The following is a 26,326-nucleotide window of genomic DNA, read 5'->3' on the forward strand; positions in this document are numbered from 1 at the left end:
CAAATAACTCCTCAGTGAACATTTTTTGACATTTTTTCCCATAGTATTGTAGTTATTATTGTTATTTGATAGAAATAATATAGATTGTATTGTTTTTCATTACATCATTTGAATACAAAATATTTTTTGCTTCTCCTGTAAAGTTTTCAAAAAATGAGTTACGACCGTGTTGCACTAACCAATCAATTAATTAATTTAGAAAGGTTACCTTTAAAGTGGACGATATCTATCGACTTCACTATTTTATGTATTTAGGTGTTATCGTCCACCCCCTATCAAGGTTACATCGAGCTAATAGAGAGTTTGAGATTTCAACCTTCGCCTTCCCCTTCAACGTCTCTTGCGAAGTTAACGTATAAAGTTGAAGTTCGATTAAAATTCCTTGAGATTTCAAACATTAGAATGAACCTTACTTCTTTTAATCCGCCCATTCAATTTATCCGTAATTATGATCGTTTTTTTCGTGCATTTTGATACTAATTGTCCGAAAGGGCAGGAATTTTACATGCGGCTTTAGAATTGAAAAAATGAAAATTAAATAAAAAAAAACATTTCAATTAATATAATCATCGCATGGATATTAGAGCGATTACCAAAAAGAAAAAGAAATCAGACGATAAAACAATGTGAACAATGTAAAAAATCGTTAGTGTTGCTCCAAACATTTAGGTTTTATATAAAATTATGTCAGTATAGTCAGTATACAATGCACGATTGTAAATAATACATGAGAGGAAATAAAAATGATTATTACATACCTAAAATTATTTTCCATTGGGTTTCAATGGACCGCGATCGTGCAATATTTTTCCATATCATGACGTTGAACGCTTTTATATCGGACTAGTCCCAATCCGTGACTCTAGTTACCTCCCCTGACGGTGCGTCCATTGCGGATCTCGTTTCTTTAGATTTTTTGTTGCTATTGTGTGTTTGTTTAATTTGTAATTTATGCAACATTTTGTTTACTTTTACACTTTGATTAATCTGACCTATTAGATACTGGCATGTAGTAATTTATCAGACTGAAATGAAATGAAAGTTATAATTACGTCATGAGTTGGACTAATATGGAATGGTTTCTTAACGTTGTAATGGAAAGAATCGCGTGACGTCCATGGCGTCCACGCGCACGTTGCGACAAAAAGTTGACGTCATTTTCGCGGAAAATATTAATGCGCGTCAGTTTGATTTGTTAATTGCGTTTTCGGAGAATTTTTTTCCGTATTTTTTCCTGTCTTTCGTGACAGAACGATAATTTAGATATATATTAATCATTTGATAGTGGATATGTAATAAAAAGGTTATCAACTTTGTATGTGGATATATGCACTCGTTCTTTCGCAGACAATATTGCGCTCCTAAGTCGCGCAATATTACCGCTGCAGAACTCGTGCATATATCCACATACAAAGTTGATAACCTATTATGATCATATCAAAGTGATAATGACACCCTGTATGACTCTGTATAACGCCAAACTCTCAGACAGCACAATATGATTTTAATATACTATTTTATAAGTAAAGCATCTGCGAATCCAGGAATTTTGGTAAGAGGGACACCAACATTAAAGAGGGGGTCACCCATTTCAGGGGGGTGAGGGGGGAGGGGTAGGGTAGGGTCACCCCGAGTTTCAAGACCTACTTTCTTTGTAAAATGTAAGAAACAAAGGGGGAATTAACCCACAATGTCCCTCTGCCAGGCTCTGGTTTCGTGCATTTAAAGAATGGAGTTATCCCATACGGCTAACAGGAAACGTCTCTCATCATGATATCATTTATTTGAAATTGTCTGATACTTCAAAAGAATTTCCGTCTTACTAGTACCATTTTATGTTTATGATTAAAACGCAATTGTCGTATTAAGTGTCCGACAGAAACAGATTGATTTTATTTGGATGTGAAAATAAAATGTTCCACCAAATGATAATCGCGCTTAATTATTCATTTTTCAAGTAAAATGACTGTCATGCCATGTGCCTCCATCCAGATTTCAGTCTTTGGTGCCGAGTATGTGGACAGAGTAGATGTAAAAAGAATGAAGTTTCGACTTTCGTGATATCACATCTTCGGACGTTCAAAACTTCACTTCATACGACAAAAAGGCCCATCTGGTATAATCGATACCGCCTGGGGACACAAATATGCCGTAGAAGTTAAAGTTTGAACAAAATCTCAAAGTTCCTCAAAATCAGTTGATAACTTCATACTTCCAGGTTTAATTCAATGTATTTAGTTAAAATCATTAGCCATACAAAACTTCATTATTCTTATACCTATTGATAGTGTTTCGCATCAAATTTAGTCTAATTATATATATGGATAACCAAATAACTTAATAAGCAGAAATCCTGAAACTAAGCTTTTTATTTCGCATAGTAATAAAGGGAAGTCTTAGGCTTACGTGATATTACATGGAAAACTTTAGTAGTAACGTGTGATATAAATGAAATACACGCATATCGGTGACGTTTTACCCAAAATATATATGAGAGACGTTGAAAGGGAAGGCGAAGTTTGAAATCTCAAACTCTCTAATACTGACTTTGGACTTAACGAATCAAGAACGATAATCCATATCTATTTATGTTAAAAATAGAAATTGGTGTGAAATGCATATTAAAAACGGAGGCCGAAGCCTAAATATGCCACCACCTTACATATATGGTTAATATAAAGAAATAGCGATAGAAAAGATATTATTACCTATCTAAGGTGATATTTCTGGAAAGAACTGCGAAGCAGCGGTAAACAAAGATGGCGTCCAAGACTTCCAGGAACACCAGTGACGTCATTGATGACAATATTTTATATCACGGATCCGTACTAATGGAACAGTAACAGATGTCAATAAACGTGGACGGACATTGCTGACGGACGAATATACCCGACTTTATATCACTTGGGCTGCGCCCTCGTGATATAATTCCTTCGCGTCTGAACTCCAAAAAAATGATTTTAATCAACGACAAATCGCAAAATGAGATATAAGTATTTAAGTAACGTTATCGCTCTATTTTTATTGGTACAAGTAAGTAAAAAATGTAGTCCTTATTTCATGTAATGCGTGCGCAGTAATCATGATTTTGCTGTCCTGACATAGATTCTATGAAAATTTGGCTGTAAAATACTATATTGCACCAACTTTTCTTTTTGAATATTACTTATAATTTCTAATAACAAAGTAAGATAATAAGAGTGTGATGGACGAGCTCTTGAATTTACGATTAATCAAATGTTTAGCGAAATCGTATATAGTCATAATAAAATCTTTGTAAAGGTCCTTTGGAAGCGTAGAACGCAACCAAGCATCGTTGTTGAGCCCGTTCATGAGAGGCAATGAAATGTGCAACACCCCTCACTCCCCCAAGCACCGGCTTAAGACCACAGCCATGCAAAATGATAGCAGACTCGATTTGATTTAGCCTTGCTCTCCCAGGCAATTCTATTAAAGTACAACTTAATGTTCTCATTGATCCCAAAGGACCACAAAATATAGAAACAATATCATTAGAGCAATCTCTAAGATCAGCAAAAATATTAATGGTCTTTTTATTCACGTAAATGGTATTTAAGTGTGCTAACAATAGCTCAACTTTTGCTGAACTGACATGCATGAACAAAAAACAGAAATCCCATAGTGACAAATAACAGTGCTTTCTAAAGCTATTGTATTTCAGACTTGCTAACATAGGCAGATTCCTTTCAAGGGTTATCATTTGTTAAAAGCATAATTCATTTCGATGGATATAATTTGTTTAGACACTATATATATCATAATAATCTGGGAATAGTGCTTCTAGAGATTCCGGGTGTGTGAAATGTACAAATTAACAACAAAATTAATACAACTAAGTATTATCTGTATCCTACATGAAATTTCGGAATGATGTTTTCTCTGAGCTTTAGCACGTAGGAATTAGCTTTTCTCTTAACTCTTGCATATATGGATAAGCTTTTGTCTCAATATTAGAAAGTTAGGATAACCTTTTTCTCAGCTCTAGTACAAAGGGATAATCTTTTCTCTGAGCTTTCGCAAGTGGGGATAAGCTTTTCCCTCAGTTCTAGCACAAAGGGATAAGCTTTTCTCTGAGCTTTAGTACTTAGGGCTAAGCTTTTCTCTGAGTTTTAACGCATACGGATAAGCTTTCCTCTGAGTTTCAGAACATAGAGATACGCTTTATTTTGAACTTTTGCATGTAGGGTGAAGCTTACCTCTGAGTTTTAGCACATATTGATAAGCTTTCCTCTGATATCTAGCATGTAGGTATAAGCTTTTTTATGAGTTTTAACACATAGGAATAAGCTTTCCTCAGAGTTTCGGAATATAGGGATAAGCTTTTTTCCTAGTTTTAGCAAGTAGGGATAAGCTTTTCTCCAAGCTTTAGCACCGGCATAACTGTTTTGACATGTTTTTGGCGGCATGGTTTTTGTTAGCCGCAAAAAATGTGATAAGACTTGATATGAATATACAGCTTTTGTAAGGGTAAAACTAATTGTTATTTCTGTCATGACAGAGCAATTTTCTCAAGTTCACCAACAATTTTATCACAATATTCATCATCCACACCTCTTTTGTGCGTACATGAACACAATCGAGAGTAAGTTTCATGAATATTACAATTGAATTTGATGCTTCGGGAAATTGATTATATATGTTCTTTACTGTAAAAAGATAATGCAAAGATGTATACACTCTGAAAAGACAAAACAAAATATGTAAGGTTGTAGTAAATATTTGATATTATGACTGATGAACAAATTACTGCAAATACTAAAATTAATAAATAAGCCAGTATTACAGGTGTCTCTGACATTACTTGTTATTTTGCTTATTAGTTTGATCAGATCCAATATGACAACATGTATAAACTACAGAAGGGTTTCATTTTTTGCTTGCTTTGAACAATTGGGTTTTTAAACATTTCTATCGAATCTTTCTCTCACTTTCAATATTGACCTTTGATTGGTCACATTTCAAGTTTGTTACCATTGGTGTCCAATAGAACAAATTCTGTCTCATAATATGTTAGACATTACAGCTTTCTCACCTGTGCCGTTATATATAGAACACTCCATATATATATTGTCATAGGGGTAGCCGTTAGACTTACAAATTAACAATTAAAGGTAAAATTACACGGTTGTTCATACAGATCTAAATCCTCCAAAATATATGTCAGTAGATGCCAAGAAATTACTAATTAAGGCCAAAAATTGCAAGAAGTTGTAAATTGTTTGTCATTCTGGATATAAAATAACATATTTGGAGCCGAAGTTGGGTAGGGTGTAATCGCTTTCATTTTCCAAAATTGACGTCCATTCTATAACTGGCAACACAAGTCCAATTATGAGAAAAACAATTGATTTTCTCAAATTAATGGTCTTCAAATCATGTCGAGCGGAATAAGCCAAATGTCTGTAGTGTGTTATTATTGTAAGAAGTATACATAATATTAAGATGAAACTCATATGTCAATGTGGAAAATATCAATCAGATATTGCAACATAATTATTTTACCTCGATCTGTAACGTGCACAGTACGACCTACTACATGCTTTCGTTAACTTAGCTACTTAAAAGGGATTATTCAGGTCCATATACTAATTTAGCACAAAAGTAATATCTGTAATTATGAGACAAACTATCGGGAGCACGTATGTAATTCCTATAGATTTTTACAATCATGCTATCGGCATCACTTTAGTAATTTCTATGATTAGTTGACATGTTGTTGGTAACGCGAAAATAATTTCTATTATTATTTGACATGCTATCGGCAACACGTAAGAAATATCTAGAACCATTTTACATGATATCGGCATCACAAAAGTAATTTCTAAAATTATTTGACATGTTATTGGAAACATGGAAGTAATGTCTACAATCAATCCATCGGCAACACAAAAGTAATTTCTGTAATTATTAGACATATTTTCGGCAGCACAAAAGTAATGTAATGACATGCTATCGGCATCACGAAAGTAATTTCCATAATTGTTGACATGCTATCGGGAGCACGGGATTTGTATTGCTTACCACTTAGAACATCGTTTTATGTGCAGATGTTTGCACTTTCTATATCTTATCACTGTATAGTTATATTTTCGCTAAAGTAGTGTTCCAACTCAAATTCTTAATTCAAATTCTTAATTGCTTAATATCATATATTCTTTTCCGGCATTGCAATTTGTGGCATATATATAAGCAATAAAATTTCATGAGTTATTATTTATTAAAAGTAAAATTCACATGGTGCTGGTATATAATTGATTTAAACACCTTGTCTGTTAAAGCTGCCTAGAAGACAAAATATGATCCACGATTTAATTTAAATAGTGTTACACTTGCAATATAAAAGCTAAGGGCAGACACTACTTTCAGCTTTAGCACTCGAGATTTCCATTTAGATTTTCAAAACGCTTTTAGTTACAGGAGAATCGTTCACAAAAAACAAACATATACCAGAAAAGTGCATAAAGTAAAACATGTATAAGGTACTGAGACAAAGTTGCAGTCATCATCTGCATGGGACATTTGATTGATCTTTTAGTTTGCACAATGCAATTTGAATAAGAGCATCACGGTGTGACTGTAATTATTATGCAATATACGAACACATTTTACTTGCAGCGAAATGCGCAACTTATTGTGCGTATTGATCGAGCACGATACTTGCTGATGACGAGAACTCGGAAATGTTGCTTTGAGGGAAAAGTTAATAGTTTTTGCCAATTATATTACTTTGACCAACACTTGCTCTATTTAGACTTACCACAAATGAGAACATTGAATGTTGCTTGCAATACTGCTGTGATGGTTGTTCATTGCGATGGTAGTTGGGACGATAAAAATGCCAAAAAAACTAATTAAAGAGCAAGAAATAATTTATTGAACTTATCAATATATGAGAACGACTGAATATGAGCATTATGTGCAAATTGTAATACTGCTGTTACAGTTGTTTATGTTAGTGGTAGCAAGTATTGCTGATCGCTGTAAACAGCAAGAAAGCAAGGACAAGATGATGATGTTGAAAAAGTCATTAAACGCGATGATACAAGTTTCTACCTGTTCTGGTTTAGGTAACACTAAGCAAATTAAAATGTGGAGAAATAAAAATTGAAGAAAATATTTTATTTATACAGTGTATTGTCCGTGCAGTTATATTTGATTAATGGCATATTACATAAACTTTAATAAATAACTTCCTGGAAAATACTTTATAACGGAATTTCCGACGCGGTGTGTTTTGACACGTGTTTATACATGGCTAAACTATTTGTTTTGTGAACAGTTTGGTATTTAATACTGATGGATAATGAATAATATTATGAAGTGTTTCTATATTTTTGTATTTATTGATGTCTTACCTGTGTACATGTACATTGTACAATGAAATGGTTAAACCAACAATCCACTTTCATTCAATTTATTAGATTGAAAAGAGACATGTCTTTAGGTTAGATATTCGTATCTATCACTTATAGCTTAGAGCCTAAAACCAAGATGTTAAAATTCAGCTAGTACCATATATAAGCTCAAATTTAACGATGACAGAAAGCACTAGCGCTAAGTTGAAAGGAAACGTCTCTATAAAAATATCCATTGCCACCTTGTTAAGATCATGAGTACGCAGCTTAGCAAATTCCTCTTGTAATTATACAAAATACCGTACAAAATGAAGACAATAAATCATATGCACATTATTTACATAGATAAAACATTCTTTTTCTTCACAATTTAAAATATTGTAACATGTTTTGGCACTTAATTTAACGAACCTGGAGTGATTGAGAAATATTTTCAGTTATCTGTATCTGAACATGTTAAAAGAAATCTGGTTCGACTTCAGGTGCAACCTGTTTCAGCCCATATTATATAATTTCTTGAAATGTGTTTAAAAAATTTGCATTTGATATAAACCTTGTGAAAAAAAACCAACAGATTGTGCAAGGGGATGATGCGACTTAAGCCATGGTATCGGCCCTTACTCCCTGAAGTTTTTTTTTTTTTTTCTGTATATGCTGTGGTCCAAGGATAGAGCACTGAACGCTGTATTACATGCATAAAAAGAAACCGCTTTGATAAATAAAATCATAAGTGCTGATCTTTTTTTTGCAAAATACACACTTTATGGTAACTTACCTCTGACCAAGAGTTGATGTCAGAGCAAATAAGTTGGTACCAAAGATTACTGTGACCTTATATAGAACAAAAATGCGCCCGGAAGTTTACAAAATATCCTTGTTTATCTTAAAAAGACATAATCATATTATTAAAACGTTGATGAAATAAACTGTAAAGTTATTGTTAATATCATGGTTTTAGTCATCCTTTTAAAATCATATCATACTTTTTTTAATTTGAAATAAAAAATATGCAGAGATTATGTTTCATGCAAGACCCTGAGAAAGCAATACCACAACACTCCCATTAGGGAATGTTTCAACTTTCGTGCTCGATTTGTCAAAATTTATTTGTAGCAGTTGCTTATAGTTCAGTTACTGTCGGACCTAACAAAATACATTGTAATATTTCTGTAGTAATAAGAAACTATGGCCGTCCTCAAAAGTATCACCCTAAGCACCTGATAGCAAAGCTCTCTTTTCCAAACTCTCGGACCAGTCCTGATAAGAAACCCGGACATAATTTCATTCTAATGTCTGTAGAGTAAAGAAAACTATGCTTTACAAAAGTTCTTCTACAACCCATAACACAAATTAGAAATTATCGCAATATAATTATACATTCACTCGGACAATGCTTAATAACCAGGGAATACCAGTTATTTAGCCATGGAAAGGATAATTAAGGTCAACCTTTGCAAGAAGATATATCACTTGTCACTTGGATGTTTTATTTATGAAAATGGTATGTTTGCTCCAGACTGAAAAGTTAGATACAATAACAGAAAACAGACACCCAACTTCAAACTATATAATTCTTGCTAAAATACTGTTTGCCACACTTGCGAGTGGTCGGAAATGGAAACGCATAATTCATAGCGATGACATATAATTTGTTTAGACGCTGTGTGTTCTATAACCGTCTGGGCAAGTGCTATCAGATATTACAAAATCTTTGATTTGGTGAATAGATTTTTAATTATAAGGTCCAAATTACTTATAAGCTGAAACAATTGAAAATTATTAAATGTTTTGACATGCTATCGAAACAGGAGGTTTCTTTGAAAAAAATCGGAATATAATTGAAATGAAGACAGAATATGCAACTTTTTTTTCAAGGGGCATAATTGATGGTTTTACCTGTACTTTCTGGAACAAATTGATCATCCTTATACTATAGGCATTCTCCGTTTACTACTAGATCGAAGCGGAACACGCTACTCGGCTGTCAACGTCATTTCATCTGTTTGATCAATAGCTTTGGGAAATATAAATTTCGTGTTATTCGCTTTGATGAAAGGAAGGGTAACAAAACGTATTGATTATGATAACAAATCAGGTATATGCTTGAAATATAGTCATTACATATACATGTAGATTTTCTACAGTCAGCAAGCACTAAGAGAAATAGATAGACTTTATAAAACATGTATGAAACACTAATTCCGCTATACTAATGAAATGAATTAGTATCTCAGTTGTTTTCAAATCTTTTGATCTTATACTTTAGCAAAGAAAGTGTAATCAAAAATAAGCTGAAATTGTTGTAAGAAAAATGTAAATAAATGTTGGAACCTAACGATGTTTTGTCATTACTTTTCCAATTATACGCTGAAGAACAAAGATTAAGATCAAAAACAGTTGCATGCTTAACTGTAAGCATAGGTCTAACTATGCATATTTTATTCAAGAAATGAAGATGCTATCAAATAAAAAACAATTACGCTCTCTCATCGAAACAAAATGAACTTGTCTTCAACAGCAAATATCCTGACTGGAAGCCTTTCCAGACTTCTTTGATACAGGGATGTTACGTTTTAAAACACAAGAAAATCCTCTATACTTAGATTGTTTTGGCAAAATGCTCTTTACTTAATAAATTGCAATTGTTTGAATGCATTCTCAAGATACTGATATGTCTACTGTTTTGATAAATTAAATATGGTGTATTTTCTTTTGTCTATAGTTTTGTAATCAGATAACAAGGGACAAGTCATTCTTAATTCTAGATATGGTTTAGTGCAATTGTGTTCATCAGTGATATTAGATATTGCAAAATATCACACCTTCCGTATCAAGTGCAACATATGTCATCCAAAATAATTAACAGAATCGTGTTGCAAGTCTTTTTACTGTATATGGCGATACTTATTTTATTAGTTCCACACGCTATTGGCGGCATAGGACTAACTTTGATAACCGTATATGTCAATACATATTCAACAGATATTAAGACGTGGCTCGGGAAGTCTTTTTATCTTTACTGGAGCTATTTTGACACAAGCTTAACACGTTATTACTTGAATTGTTGTGCAATATGTATATTACAAATTGTCATGCATATTAGATAATATTTGAATGAACAACAACAACACGTAAAATAAACATCATAGTTTTTTGTTGTTTTTTTATGCATATTAGATGTCGCACAAACTCGGTACTAAGCTTTTGCGCTTCGGGAAATAAAAGGTTGATGGTGATGGTGATGACAACGACGATGATGGTGTTGTTGTTGATGATGATGACGATGATGACAATTCTGATGAAGAGAAATTTAAAAGAGTGTGATAGCGACAAAGGCTTAAATTAAAACCAGGAAAAATCACAAAAAAAGGGCAACCCTTTTACTGACATTTATACTGGTGAAAGAGGTTTAAAACGGGGTAATGAACGAGCGACTTTAAAACGGTATCAAGTTTGTGTACACTGAAATGTATTCTTGGGAGAAGCAGACACTTATATAGCCATAAGATTCATGAAATCAGCAGCTAACACAAATGATTTTCTACAGCGAAAAAAATGTTTTGTGTCATAAAATCCCGACAATCTTGTGCAGAAATTACAAAACACTACATGTAAAGCAGTATTTTTGTAGACGTTATGTTTGCGACGAAAGGTCATATCTGCTATTCGTAACATATACTAACCCTCTTAGTTCAAGCGCAACGTCCAAGCGCAAAAGACGCAAAATCAATAAGCAAGGGACAGTGTATTAAATATACCTCAGTGCATCCAAAACAAAAACTAAATTGGCCATATGTAACCATTGTTGTTGAACAACAGTGAAGATATGAATGTATTATGTTCAGCAAAACATTATCCATATTGACCGAACTTACAATCAACCAAACAAAGGATTGTCCAAGGACTGAAGCTAGAGCGACTGAATCGTTGTTGTATCATGTTGCTCTTAAACACAAACAGATCAAGTTACATCAAAAGCATCTCAGCTTAATATTAACTATACTTCTTACAAAACTCATCTGTGATAATAAACCGTCGATATAAATAACAATTGCTGCAATGACTTCTACACTGATAGTTTTAGTGAAAGTTAACTGGAATAACAAAGGTATAGCAGTGTAAATCTATCATATTCTAAAACTCAACAATTTCTTAATAAATTTTTGTTAGTTTTTACATTTCATCATTTATAGTTTTAAGGTTTGTTAAATTAAATGTACAACGCCATTGAATATGTCATTGTATAGAAATAGGTGTTTAATCAAATTAATCAGTTTCAGTTTAAGACCTCAATACTTATCTTTTTGCATTCATAAATAAGCTATTTAAAGCCTCACGTGGGTTATCATAAAAGACCTTCAGGTTTATGGTGTGACATTTAGTTCTATTTTGTCCTAAGGTTAATATTCTAACGCCAGAACCTGTACTTATTTAGAAAAGTTTTTGCTATATTACATATCATCTTCCCCTATAAATATTTTGTGGTAGAGCTCTGCCTGTCTACATCACGGTTTGGTTGCAAATGAAGAAAATGTCATGAAAATAAAGAACTGCCAAAGATATAATTATAGTCTGGCTCGACCATAGAATAACTACACCACACTATAAATTAATTGGCTAAAGTAGAAAACAGGTATAAATGAGATATGCATGTGTATTAAAGTGGATGAAAATCTTTATAAATATTACAGTAACGTTATTGCTCAAATTTTATTGGTATACGTAAGTAAAAAGAGTGGTTCTTATTTTATGTAGTGCGTGCGCAATCTTCATGATTTTTACTATATTCTATCAACTTTTCTTTTTCAACATTACTTATAATTTCTAATAAAAAAAGTAAGATAATAACAGTGTGATGGTCGAGTTCTTGAATTTATAATTAATCACATGTTTTTGCGACATCATATATTGTCATAATACATCCTATGAAAAGGTCCTTTGGACGCGCAGCACGCATCCAAGACTCTGTTTCACTGAGCCTGTTCAGAAGAGGTACACCCCTCATCTATTAACGTAAAATTAAATATTATCAATGATCCCATAGGACTATAAAGTATAACAACATTATAATTACAGCAATTATAGCAATATTTAATTCGATAAAACAGAATATTCCTCTAAGGTCAGCAAGAATATAAACGGGGATAATAAAGTCTATTTATTCGCGTAAATGGTATTTAAGTGTGCTAACAATAGCTCAACGTTTGCTGAACTGACGTACATGAAGAAAAAAACAGAAATCCCATAGTGAGCAAAAACAATGCTTTCTAAAGCTATTGTATTTCAGACTTGCTAACATAGGCAGATTCCTTTCAAGGGTTATCATTTGTTAAAAGCATAATTCATTTCGATGGTTATAATTTGTTTAGACACTATATATATCATAATAGTCTGGGAATAGTGCTTCCAGATATTCCGGGTGGGTGAAGTGTACAAAAATGACAACAAAATTAATACAACGAAAGTATCCCTGAAATTTCGGAAAAATGTTTTCTCTGAGCGCTAGCACCATGGATAAGCTTTTCTATCTTTAGCACCATGGATAAGCTTTTCTATCTTTAGCATCATGGATAAGCTTTTCTTTGTGCTTTAACACATGGCGATAAGCTTTTCTCTGAGCACAACCTTTACTCTGACATAAGCTTTTCTCTGAAACGTCATTTTGTGAACACATGTTTGCATTATTATATATTATTTTGTTTCCGCTGAAATAATATTCTAACTCAAATTGTAACGCAAAATGTATATCATATCAAAATATTTCTTTTCCAGAATTATAAATTGTCTGATATAGACAATCAAATTTCAAGAGTTATCATTAATTAAAAGTATAATTCACATGTTGTTGACATAATTATAATTGATTTAAATACCTTGTCTGTTAAAGCTGTCTAGAAGAGTGTCGTCTGGTATTGCAAATATTTCCCCCGGAGGAATAAACACAAAATATGATCCACGATTCAATGAAAATAGTGTTACATTTGCAATATAAAAGCTAAGGGCAGACACTTCTTTTAGCTTTAGCACTCGAGATTTACATTTAGATTTTCGAAACGCTTTTAACTACAGAAGAATCGTTCACAAGAAACATAAATATACCAGAAATGTGCATAAAGTAAAACACGTATAAGGTACTGAGACAAAATTGCAGTCATCATCTGCATGGGACGTTTGATTGATCTTTTAGTTTGCACAGAGCAATTTGAATATGTGCACCACGTTGTGACTGTAAATATTATGCATAGGACGATAGGATCCATGCTGTTCGATTTCAAAGCCCATTGCAATGAGAGAACCCATTAGTGAAAAGCATGGATCCTGACCAGACTGCGCGGATGCACAGGCTGGTCTCGGTCCATGCCGGTCGCAACTATGTTGGTTTTTTATGGAGCGGCTCATTTACTTGCAGCTAAATGCGCAACGTATTGTGCATATTGATCGAGCACGCTGCTTGCTGATAACGAGAACTTGGAAATGTTGCTTTGAGGGAAAAGTTAATAGTTTTTGTCAATTATATTACTTTGGCTGATACTTGCACTATCTAGACTTACAACAAATGAGAACATTGAATGTGGCTTGTAATACTGCTCTGATGTTTATTCATTGAGATGGTATATGTGACGATAGAAATGCCAAGAAACAAATAAATAAAGAGCAAGAAATAATTTTTTAAAATTGATTTTGAGCAATATGTGCAAATTGTAATACTGCTGTTACAGTTGTTTATGTTGGTGCTAGCAAGCAATGATGATCGCTGTAAACAGGAAGAAAGCAAGGACAAGTTGATGATGTTGAAAAAGTCATTAAACGCGATGATACAAATTTCTACCTTCTCTGGCTCAGGTTACACTAAGCAAATTAAAATATGAAGAAATAAAAATTGAAGAAAATATTTTATTTATACAATGTAGTATCCGTGCAGTTACATTTGATTAATGGCATATGGCAGAAACTTTAATGAATAACTTCCTGAAAAATGCTTTATAACAGAATATCCGACGCGGTGTATTTTGACACGTGTTCATATATGGCTAAACTATTTGTTTTGTGAACAGTTTGGCATTAAATACTGATGGATAATGAATAATATTATGAAGTGTTTCTATATTTGTTATTTATTGTAGTCTTACCTGTGTACATGTACATTGTACAATGGAAGGGTTAAAACAACACTCCACTGTCATTCAATTTATTAGATTTTATGTTAACTGTCATAGCTTCCTCGCCTTCACCATTATATTTAAATTGTCATCGGGGTGGCCTCTATCCTGTAATACAAATGAAGATAAAATTATACAGTTGCTTGAACAAATCTTAGTCCATCAATATAATTGTCAATAAGGTACCAAGAAATTAATAAATAAAGACAAAACTTGCAAGAAGAAGTAAATCGTTTGTCATTGTGAATATAAAAATTACATACTTGGTGCCAAAGTAGAGTAAGATCTGATCGACTTCATTTTCAGGAATTGACGTCCGTCCTATAACTAGCAACACTAGTCCAATTGTGAGGATAGCAATTGATTTTCTCAAATTAATGGTCTTCAAATCATGTCGGGTAGAATAAGCCAAATGTCTTATTTTTTTATTTTTGTAAGAAGTATACATAGTATTTAGACGAAACTCATATGTCAATGTGGAAAATACCAATCAGATATTGCAACATATATTTACCCTGATCTGTAACGTGCACAGTACGACCTATTGCTTTCGTTAGCTGAGCTACTTCTAAAGGATGATTCAGATCCGGATTATGTTTATGCACGGCAGAAATATCTATAACTATTAGACATGCTATCGGCAGCAAGAATGCAATTTCTATAATTATTTGACATGCTATCGGTAACACGAAAGTAATTTCTGTAAGTATTAGAAATGTTGTCGGCAGCACGAAAGTTATGTCTACAATCACTTGACATGCTATTGACAATTCAAAAATGATTTCTAGAATTATTTGACATACTATCGGTAACACGAAAGTAATGTCTATCATTATTTGACATGCTGAAAAGTACGCGATGTTTTTTGCTCAGATTTGACCGATACCATGTGTAACATTGAAAGCTGTCATATTTTAGTGCATAGATTAAGAAAGGTGGAACTTTTAGTTTGACTTTGTTATACATATTAGACTGTACTGGTAAAATATGTTTTAGTTTGAGGAGAAAAATAGGTCTCAATAAGCATAAGATCACAGTCATTACAATAAGGTAGTGTTACGCGGAAAATAGTTCCTGTGTTTGATGGTGAATATTGGTGAATTTTTTAGTGAAAGACCTACAATAAATGGCATATTTGAATAGAGGAGAATTAAAATATTAGGTACATGTACAATTTTACAGAATGAGAATGAAAATGTCAGAATATGCATAACATGACTTTTTGATAGGGCCAGATTTGCCTGTTTGCGGTCATTTAGAGAGTATTCCTCATACGCATGTGATTTGGTTCTAAATGGTGGAAAAAAGAGCCGGTCAACCTCATGTTTATTGTGGCTGGAATTTTTCCTGTTGAATAGTTCTGTTGAGTTCAGGTATTTTAGGGGGTTTGGAATGCATGCAATATTGCAATAGTGTCCAGTGTCTATATAGAACTTATAGTAATTATAACTGTGGTCTTATGCCTAATGTTCTAACTCCAGTTGTAAAACAAAATATATAAATCGCTTACTATCATATCTAAATATTTCCTTTCCGGAATAATAAATTGTCGGATATAGACAATCAAATTTTAAGAGTTATCATTATTTAAAATAATAATTCACTATTTGCTGACATATAATTCATTTAAACACCTTGTCTGTTAAAGCTGTCTGGAAGAGTGTCATTTGATATTGCAAATATTTCCCCTGGAGGAATAAACACAAAATATAATCCACGTTTTACTGCAAATACTGTTACAATTTGCAATATGAAAGCTAATAAGGGCAGACAAGATCTCCATTACTAATTTTTGACACCTTTCGGTTTAAACATATTTTATTTCAGAAATTCATGCAACATCTATTACAAAACATTAGTTAAGGAATTGGACAGAACGCTATAACAGCTTACGGTTGTCCTCTCCTTCAACACCTTTTAACTACATGAGAATCGTTCACAAGAAACAAATATACAAGAAATGTACATGAATTAAAGTACTAATATGCATAATGTACAGTCATTATTTGCAAGAGACAATTGATTGAGCATTTGGTCTGCAAAGAGCAATTTGAATAAGTGCATCACGTTGTGGCTTCAATTATTTTGCAATATACGAACACATTTCACTTGCAGCTGACTGTACAACCTATTGTACATATTGGATCACGATCGAACGTGCTAACGAGAACTTGGAGATGTTGCTTTGAGTGAAAGGTTCACAGTTTTTGTCAGTTATATTTCTTTGGGTGATACTCGCATTACATATAGACTTACCACTATTGTGTAGAGTATAGAAGAACATTGAATGTGACTTGTAATACTGCTGTTACAGGTGCGCATTGTGATGGTAGTGGAGACGATAGAAATACCAAAAACTCTAATTGAAGAGCAAGAAATATTTATTAAACCTATCAACATATGAGCCGCGCCATGAAAAAACCAATATAGTGCGTTTGCGACCAGCATGGATCCAGACCAGACTGCACAGTCTGGTCAGGATCCATGCTGTTCGCTTTCAAGGCCTATTGCAATTAGAGATACCGTTAGCGAACAGTACGGTCGCAAAGCCACTATGTTAGGTTTCTCGTGGTGTGGCTCATATGAGAACGACTCACTAAGAGCATTGTATGCTAACTGTAATAATGCTGTTACAGTTGATTACGTTGGTGGTTGCAAATAAACATAATCGGTGTAAACAGCAAGAAACCAAGGTTGGAAAAGTTATTAAATTAGACAGCAACAACACAAACGATGGTACAGGTTTCTAACATATGAAGAGAACATATTTGAAAAGAGATTTTATTTATACATTGTAGTGTCCGTGCACTGATTTGTTTATTGAAATATGACATAAACTTCAATAAAACATTTTATGGAAATGCTTTATTACTGAAAATTCAAAGCGTCGGGCTTTTTACAAATGTCAACACATTGCTAAGCTATTTATTTTGTGAACAGAATGGTACATTTTGTACTTAATATTGGTGGGTATTGAATGATATTGTGAAGTGTTTCCGTAGATAAAACATTTTTGTTTTCAAAATTTAAAATATTGTAACATGTTTTGGCACTTAGTCTAACTAACATGAAGTCAATGAGAAATGTTTTCAATAATTTGTATCTAAAAATGTTAAAAGAAATCTGGTTCGACTTCATGTGCATCTTGAAATGTGTTTGCAAAATTTGCGTCTGATATAAACCTTTTGAAAACCCAACAGATTGTACCAGGGGATGATGCGACTAAATCCTGGTACCGACCTTTACTTCCTGAAGTTCTTTGACATGTGCTGTGGTCCGAGAATAAAGCACCTAACGACGTATTACATTGCTTTTGATAAATAAAATCCAAAGTGCTGACATTTTACAAGCAAGATACACACTATATGGTAACTTAACTTTGACCAGGGACTGATGTGACACTCATAGCAATAAAAAGGGCATAACACTGAAACGTAGATATAATGAATTTTAAAATTATTGTTAATATAATGTTTTTGTTGACCCTTTAGTATCATATAATACTTTTTGGCATTTAAGATTAATAATATACTCAGATTCTGTTTCATTCAAAACATTGGTCTTTCATTCTGATGTCTGTAGAGTAAGCAAAACGATGTGTTTCAAAACGTTCTTCTATGACCTATAACACAAATTTAGAAAATATCGCGATATAATTATACATTCACTCGGACAATGCTTAATAACGTGAAAATACCAGTTATTTAGCCGCGGAAAGGATAATTAAGGTCAGCCTTTTCTAGCTGATATATCACTTGTCACTTGAACGTTTTATTTATGAAAATGGTATGTATGAGCTGGACTGCAAAGTCAGATACAGTAACAAAAAACTGACACCCAACTTCAAACTATATAATTCTTGGTAAAAAACTGTTTGCCAGACTTGCGAGTGATCGGAAACTGAAACGCATAACTCCTATCGATGAAATATAATTTGTATAGGCGCTGTGTGTTCTATAACCGTGTAGGCAATGCTATCAGATATTACACAATACTTTTCCCTGTACTTACTAGAACTAATTGATCATCCTTATGCTAGGAGCAAGTTTTCTAACTAGATCATGGCTTGACGAACACACTACTCGATTGTCAACGTCATTTCATCTGTTTGATCAATTGCTTTGGGTAATATAAAATTCATGTTATTCGCTTTGATGAAAGGAAGTGAAACAAAACGTATTAATTATGATAACAAATCATGTATATGCTTGAAATATAGTCATAACATATACATGTAGATTTTCTACAGTCAGCAAGCACTGAGAGAAATAGATAGACTTGATAAAACATGTATTTAAACCATAATTACACTATACTAATGAAATAATATAATATCTCAGTTTATTTCAAAACCTTTGATCTTATACTCAGTTCCAAAAGAAAGTGTGCACTTTTTAAGTTTAAATATTTCAAAAAATTCCCCGACGTTTTTGTTTCATTTTTTTTCATACACTAACTCTCAGGTATAACTCAAAATCTAAAATGCACACCAATTTGTTTACGAACTGATTTAAATTTTGGTATCAAACATTATAAGTTTTCATGAAAATAACCGAGTAAAAATAACTGAAAACTAAGTGCACACTTTCTTTTGGAACTGAGTGTATACTTTGGCTAAGAAAGTGTAATCAAAGATAAGCGCTGAAATCGTTGTAAGAAAAATGTTGATGTAGATTTTATTTTGTCAATTTATAAAATAAATTTTGGAACCTTACGATGTTTTGTCGTTACTTTTCCAATTATACGCTGAAGAACTTTGACCTAGATTTATTACAGACTATTAACCTTTAGCCTGCTGGCGGCGAGTTATTCTGCCTTTGCGACCAGTGCAGACCAAGATTAGCCTGCACATCCGTGCAGGCTAATCATGGTCTGCACTGTTCGCTATTCAGTCAGTAAATTTTCAATGAACATCCCTTCAAATAATAAATAGTAGTGTCCAAACTGAGTGATGGACCAGTCCATTTTAGAAATTTAGCAGGGTAAGGGTTTAAATAAAAAACAGTAACATGCTTAACTGTTTGCATTAGTTTACTTGTGCATATTTTATTCAAAAAAATGAAGACACTATCCGATCAAAAACAATTACGCTCATAAACAAAATAAACAAAAATACAAAATAAACTTCGTCTTCAACAGCAAATATCCTGACTGGAAGCCTTTCCAGACTTCTTTGATACAGGGATGTTACGTTTCAAAACATAAGAAAACCTCTATACTTGGATTGTTTTGGCAAAATGCTCTTTACTTGATAAATTGCAATTGTTTGAATGCATTCTCAAGATACTGATATGTATACATTGTATTTTCATTTGTCTTTAGTTTTGTAAACAGATAATAAGGGACCATTCATTCTTAGTGCTAAATATGCTTTTGTGCAATTATCTAAAAACCTGATTTCAATAGGTTTTTGATTAAAATTGTACTTTATGTATCCCTTTAAAAGATATTTATTGAAAATCTCATTTATAGCGAAACACTTAATTATTTATCAATATCTTTAAAATAACTAATAATTTACTTTTAAAATTCACCTTATTTTTGCAAATTTGCCAGTAATATACAAATTTATGTAAAATAGAATAATATGATCATAAGACTGTGTTAATTTTGCGACTGCAATTTATTTCTAAAACTATATTAATGTTATTAATATATCAAGTGACAAAAAATATTTTATGACGAAGTAAATGTTGAGATGCTGACTTTTTGCAAATGTATGACATATTATCAAACATAACTTTGAATAGCAAGGCAATAACGCAGTTTTGTTTTTTGAAATTTTGATATTTTACAAACAACATAATTGTAGGACTTTCAATATATGAGCCGCGCCATGAGATAATCAACATAGTGGGTTTGCGACCAACATGGATCCAGACCAGCCTACGCATCCGCGCAGTCTGGTCAGAATCCATGCTGGTCGCTAACAGTTTCTTCGATTCCAATAGGCTTTAAAAGCGAACAGCATGGATCCTGACCAGACTGCGCGGATGCGCAGGCTGGTCTGGATCCATGCTGGTCGCAAGCCCACTATGTTGGTTTTCCCATTGCACGGCTCATATGTAGTTTTAGTAATTTTAAAGGTATAGGCAAACAGAGAAGAGGTTATGCATATGCACAATTGGAAACATTTTTGTTTGATTTACTGGGGCCTAGAGTCACACCGGCACAATTAAGGTCATACGATGAGACTTTTCCAGCTTTTAATGGTGGAGTAAGACCCATAAGCTCCTACTGGAATTGTTTCAGGCATAGGAGGGCATTTTGGTAGCACCACGACCTTCTCCAAATCAGTTGCATGACTTCCTCAGATCAAGAATTTTAACCCAAAAGCAATGTTTCGAACGTAAGCGATGAGAAGCAAATGTGCGACCTTATCCGCTTGGTCATGGAGGACCCCCTACAAACAAAATAAGTGTTTATGAATTCAATAAGGTCGACTATGCATGTTAGACTTACTCTCTGTTTATAACACGATAAAAAGTAGAGTGTGGAATGACATTACATACCATCTAACCTTATACAGAATCGCTCGCATGTGTGTGTCAGTTCCAGTCAGAACACACTGGCTACAGGTCTTATTATTATTTCCAATCAGATCTGTCTTTATCTGCAATGTTAAATTCAGCTTGAGTATATCTTTTTAAACCGGGCTTGTGTCGAGCGTGATCTGGATTGGCAAAATCCATTAGAGCCGAATGCATCAGTACAGATCATATAACTATTTAATGCCTATGATTATATTACTATTTCTAATGTTATAATAGTCAAAATGGACCAAAGATTTAGAATAAAATAAGGCTGAAATCTCCTTTGGAAAGGTGAACTTTTTGACGCACACGAACAAGTTGTCCCACCATTGAATACTTATTTCATATTCGATGGGAGTTAAATATACAGCGCTTTGTATTGATTCTGTATTTCAGACAGAAAATTCGTTGGTATCTTTTCAAATATTTTATTTATTAAAAGATATTTCAACATGATTATTTACACTGAGACTCTGTACAAAGATGTTACAGTTTACTTTTAAGTCCCCATAAGATGCTCTATGCTGATGTTCAGAGCAATGAAATTGCGAGTTATAACATTCAAACAAAGCCAAAATTACATGTAATAGAAAATAGCAATAACTGTGCCGTAAAAACAAGCCTTAAGAGGTATAACGCTTGGCAAAATGGAGAGGGAGTGTTTAAAGTGTTTATACCCAGCAATTGTTAATTGCAAGCATTACTTTACATTCTTTATTATTTCCAATTTTGCTGATATTCAACAGAAAACTGAAATAAAAACATGTAAGTGTGAAGAAGTACTTTCTTCCAAGCCTTTTGATAGCATAAATTTATAGTTCTGTGGCGCCATTAAGTATCAAAGCATAGGTGTCTTGAAAGACGTTATCAAACATTGCAAAGTGTATCCTCTGGTGTATAGAGTGCACATATGGCATCCGAGGTACGTATTTAATTTGCCCAGTGCTGTAAAAGTAATTCTCAATGTTTTAACAAGTTATTGTACTCATGTATATTGTTTTCAAAATGTAAATATGCAAACGTCTGCACATGAATGAACGACGTGACAGAGTAACTTGATCGATTTTGTGTCTAAGACACATGCAAATTATTTTTGACAAGAATTCTTACGCAATACACATTATCCTTGCAGCAAGATTTACGCCTCTCTGGTACAAACTTGATCACGATGGAGCACGCTACTCGTCTATTGCGCTAATTCCATCTGTTAGACCAACTGTTTCTGGAAATACAAAATTCATTTATAGTTCCCTGTGGTGGACAGGAATGCTAAGGATACATGATGATGATTATATCTTAATTCAAGCTAAGCAATAATGATGTTTATACATGTTCATAGAAATCGTAGAAAACGATTTTCGTAAACTTACCATTGAAGGCTATCATTATAGCTTAAAATGCAATACAAAATTTATATTTTTATACGTTTATATAATTTTTACTGCGTCCGATCTTGAGTTTGTTTTTGTCTGGTCCTGAGTCAAACTGACAAAGCGTTTAGGTCAAGCGGTGAGATTCCTTTTGATATTATAGTAAACGAACAGTCTAGACGCCCATTCTGAGAGGCGATAACTTTGGTATCGAAGGCCTTTGCTGGCGTTTCTGAAATAATTAATCAAATAAATGATATAATATGTTAGACTTTAAATCATATTCTACACTAGTTTTATCGGAAAGAAATAGTTTTGTTGACATAGGTCAATATGCAGAAAAAGCGCGTACATAGCAAAAATGACTTTTAAACAACAAAGCCCTCTCATGAAAATTAGAATGCTAAAACTATTCAAAGCTATAAAAGTCGCAATATGACTTATAAATAATATATCGGGTGTTTATGTTTTTAAATAGAAACGATGAGAGGATATAGCACCGTTCAATATGATTTGTTGAGAGAAGGTTTTTTTTTTATTTTGGTGTTGACAGTTTTGAAAAAAAAAAAAAAAAAAAAAAACAAAACATTTTCTAAAGGGTATCTATAATATGAAATTATCGTTTTGAAATGCCGAAGTATGCGGGACAATTTACTTTTCTATAGAATTCCAGAGGAAAAAGATGAAAAATGTGAAGAAAAAATCTTGGACTTTATAGAATCAAAGCTCAAAATTGAAAATGCTAAAACTGACATCAAAATACAAAGAGCACATAGGGTTGGTCCCTATAACGCGTCTAAAGTACATCCGATAGTAGCCAAATTCTCCGATTTCCCAGACAGAGAGAGAGTTAGAAAGGCATCGAAAAATCTAAGTGGTACACAGTATGGAGTTGGGGGGCAGTTCCCGAAGGAAATCGTCGAAACACGGAAGCGACTAATCCCAGTTATGAAGAAAGCCCGGAGTGAAGGCAAAGAGGCATATTTAAGCGTGGACAAATTGTACATAGATAAACGTCTATACAGAGGAGAAGCTTAGGACAGTTATGAGAGTGTTATAAAATGTGTGTCTTGGAATGTAGAAGGACTTACCTTAGCAAAAAGGTCATCTGACGATTTTTTAAATATTCTTAGTCAGTATGATGTAGTATGTTTAAGTGAAACTTGGACAAACAGTAAATCAAATATATCCTTAAAGGGATACAGTAATCCGTTTCATTCGTATCGCAAATTTCAGCATAGAAGAGCAAAACGCTGTAGTGGCGGAATGATAATATATATAAGAGATAATGTAAGAAAAGGAATAAAATTAGTTAAAAATACTGTAGTTTGCATTGTATGGTTAAAGTTTGATAAAACATTTTTTTCAAATAGAAAATGATATTTATCTGGCGTAACATATATTGCGCCTGAAAACTCCACTTCTCATGATATGTACGATATCGACATTTTCCGACAGATGGAAATTGATATAAATTATTTTCAGAATAAAGGCAAAGTTTTTGTCACTGGTGATATGAACTCTAGAGTTGGCCGTAAAACAGATTTGGTCGATAATGATTATAATTTAGCCCGGAATACTTTTCAGATATTTGATACACCAATACCGCGTTATTCACGTGATCAGAGATCTAATCGTTTTGGGGATTATTTACTTGACCTGTGCAAATCTACCAATATTAGAATTGTTAACGGTAGATTGTATGATGATAGTACGAGTGGAAATTTCACGTGCATGACCCATAACGGGGAAAGCACTGTCGACTATCTATTGACTTCATCATCTAATTTTGATGATATAGCCCATTTCAAAGTTTATAAATTCAACCAATTTTCCAATCATGCGCCTGTTTAGTTTAACTTCAAAACTCATTGTAGTACAAATATGATTAAAACAAAGTTAAGGATTTTTTATAAATGGTTACCAGAACATAAAGAATCTTTTATTGCAGAAATTAGAGAAAATATTACAAATATAGAGGAGAGACTGGCAGAGGGAATAGAAAACGGCGAGAATACCGATTACCTAACAAATATTTTAGGTGAATTTCTCAGTTCAAAAGGTCAAAAATACTTTGAGAAAAATGTTAGAAATTGCGAAGTTGTATTTTCTTCTATAGATAAAAACAGACAAAAATGGTTTAATCAAATGTGTAGAGATAAGCGCGACTTATATATAAAAGCTATATATAAATATAATTTGGAGAAAAACAATATAACAAGACAGGCTGTACTGAGTGCAAAGCGAGATTATAAATACTGTTGTAGAAAAAGTAAAAATGAATACAATAGAAAGCTTGGAAGTAAGATGAATGAAATGAAACATAAAAGCCCGCGCGAATTCTGGAAAATGTTTAAATCTAACAAAAACCAACCTTCAGGTGAAAACATAGATATTCAAGATTTTTTAAACCATTTTCAACAATTATCGCAAACCACTGAAATAAACAATAATAAAGATGTTGACAATTTTTTAAGTCAATATTTAAACGATAATGCTGGAGAATGTACGTTTGAAGAACTTGATATGCCAATTTCAATGGCTGAAATTTTTGCAGCGGTCAAAGGTTTAGGGTTAAATAAAGCGTGCTCACATGATAGTATTCTATACAAATATTTGAAAGAGAACATTGAGGTAACAGCATATTCTATTGAAATGTTATTCAACTATATTTGGCGAAATAAAGGGCTATATTCAAAGTCGTTACTCAAACTCACACTTGACTCAGACTTGGGTAAGTATCACTCAAGTGGACCTCGAGTAGACATTGCGGGAGTGTGAGTGGAGTTCGAAAGTCATATTCATAAATTCCACTTAATCTTAACTTTCGGAAGAACAGCTCGAGTAATGGTTTCATTGTACACAATGGATTTAGAGGATTATAACGGTTTATACGAAAATAACATCAAAGATAATTATGCAAAAGTGCTGATCATTATTTTGTAGTTGGAAGTTGTCATTTTATTGCTCTTCTGTATGTTTATCCGTCCGTTCGTTCGTTCGTCTATTTGTTTTATAATACGTCCTTCCGTCTGTTCGTCCGTCCATCAGCCAGTCTACTCATCTGCATTAGTAGTATTTAATTTATACTTAGAAATATAGAGTTTAATTTTCGCTGAAATTGAAATTTATTTAAACAACTGAATTCTTAACTCTGCCATTAGTTGTTGGCGTTTCTCGACTGCCAGCCCGCGTATTTTTTTTTTAATTTCAAATACTAAAAACTTAATTGAGCCGCACCATGAGAAAACCAACATAGTGCGTTTGCGTTTCGGCGCAGTCTGCTCATGATCCATACTGTTCGCTAATAGTTTCTCTAATTGCAATAAGCTTTGAAAGCGAACAGCATGGATCTTGACCAGACTGCAAACGCAATATGTTGGTTTTCTAATGACGCGGCTCATATCTTTTTATTAAATAAATGTTTCCGTCGTCATTTAAACAATGAGATTTAATAAAGACAGGTTCTTCATGACATTGAATTTTGACGGATTGTTTATATTTTTCAGTATCGGAGTTAACCGATATCTAGGCTTGTGAAATGTAAATATTTGTTACTACGACGTGTGTTTCTGGGAGTGACTGATGAGCCCCGTTAGGCTAGGTTTCGTAGATGTAGGTTAGATTTCCTATATCCATTTCTATTATTAAAACAGTCTTTTAATTTGTTGGGTTCTTGCATTTTCGTCGTCCTCAACAACATGTATTAAAAAAGAACATAATATATTTTTCCAAAATACCTTGCACAAATATGAACTTCCGCTTTAACATGACACTGTTATCTTACCTTCAAATTAATTGAATATTGTATATTAATCATCTAAACTTACATTATGAGACCTTGAGAAACACTCAAGGGTCCACAGGACCTCCCTCAACAGTCACTC

Source organism: Mercenaria mercenaria, chromosome 15 (genome assembly GCF_021730395.1).
Source record: "Mercenaria mercenaria strain notata chromosome 15, MADL_Memer_1, whole genome shotgun sequence".
NCBI classification, from domain to species: Eukaryota; Metazoa; Mollusca; class Bivalvia; order Venerida; family Veneridae; genus Mercenaria; species Mercenaria mercenaria.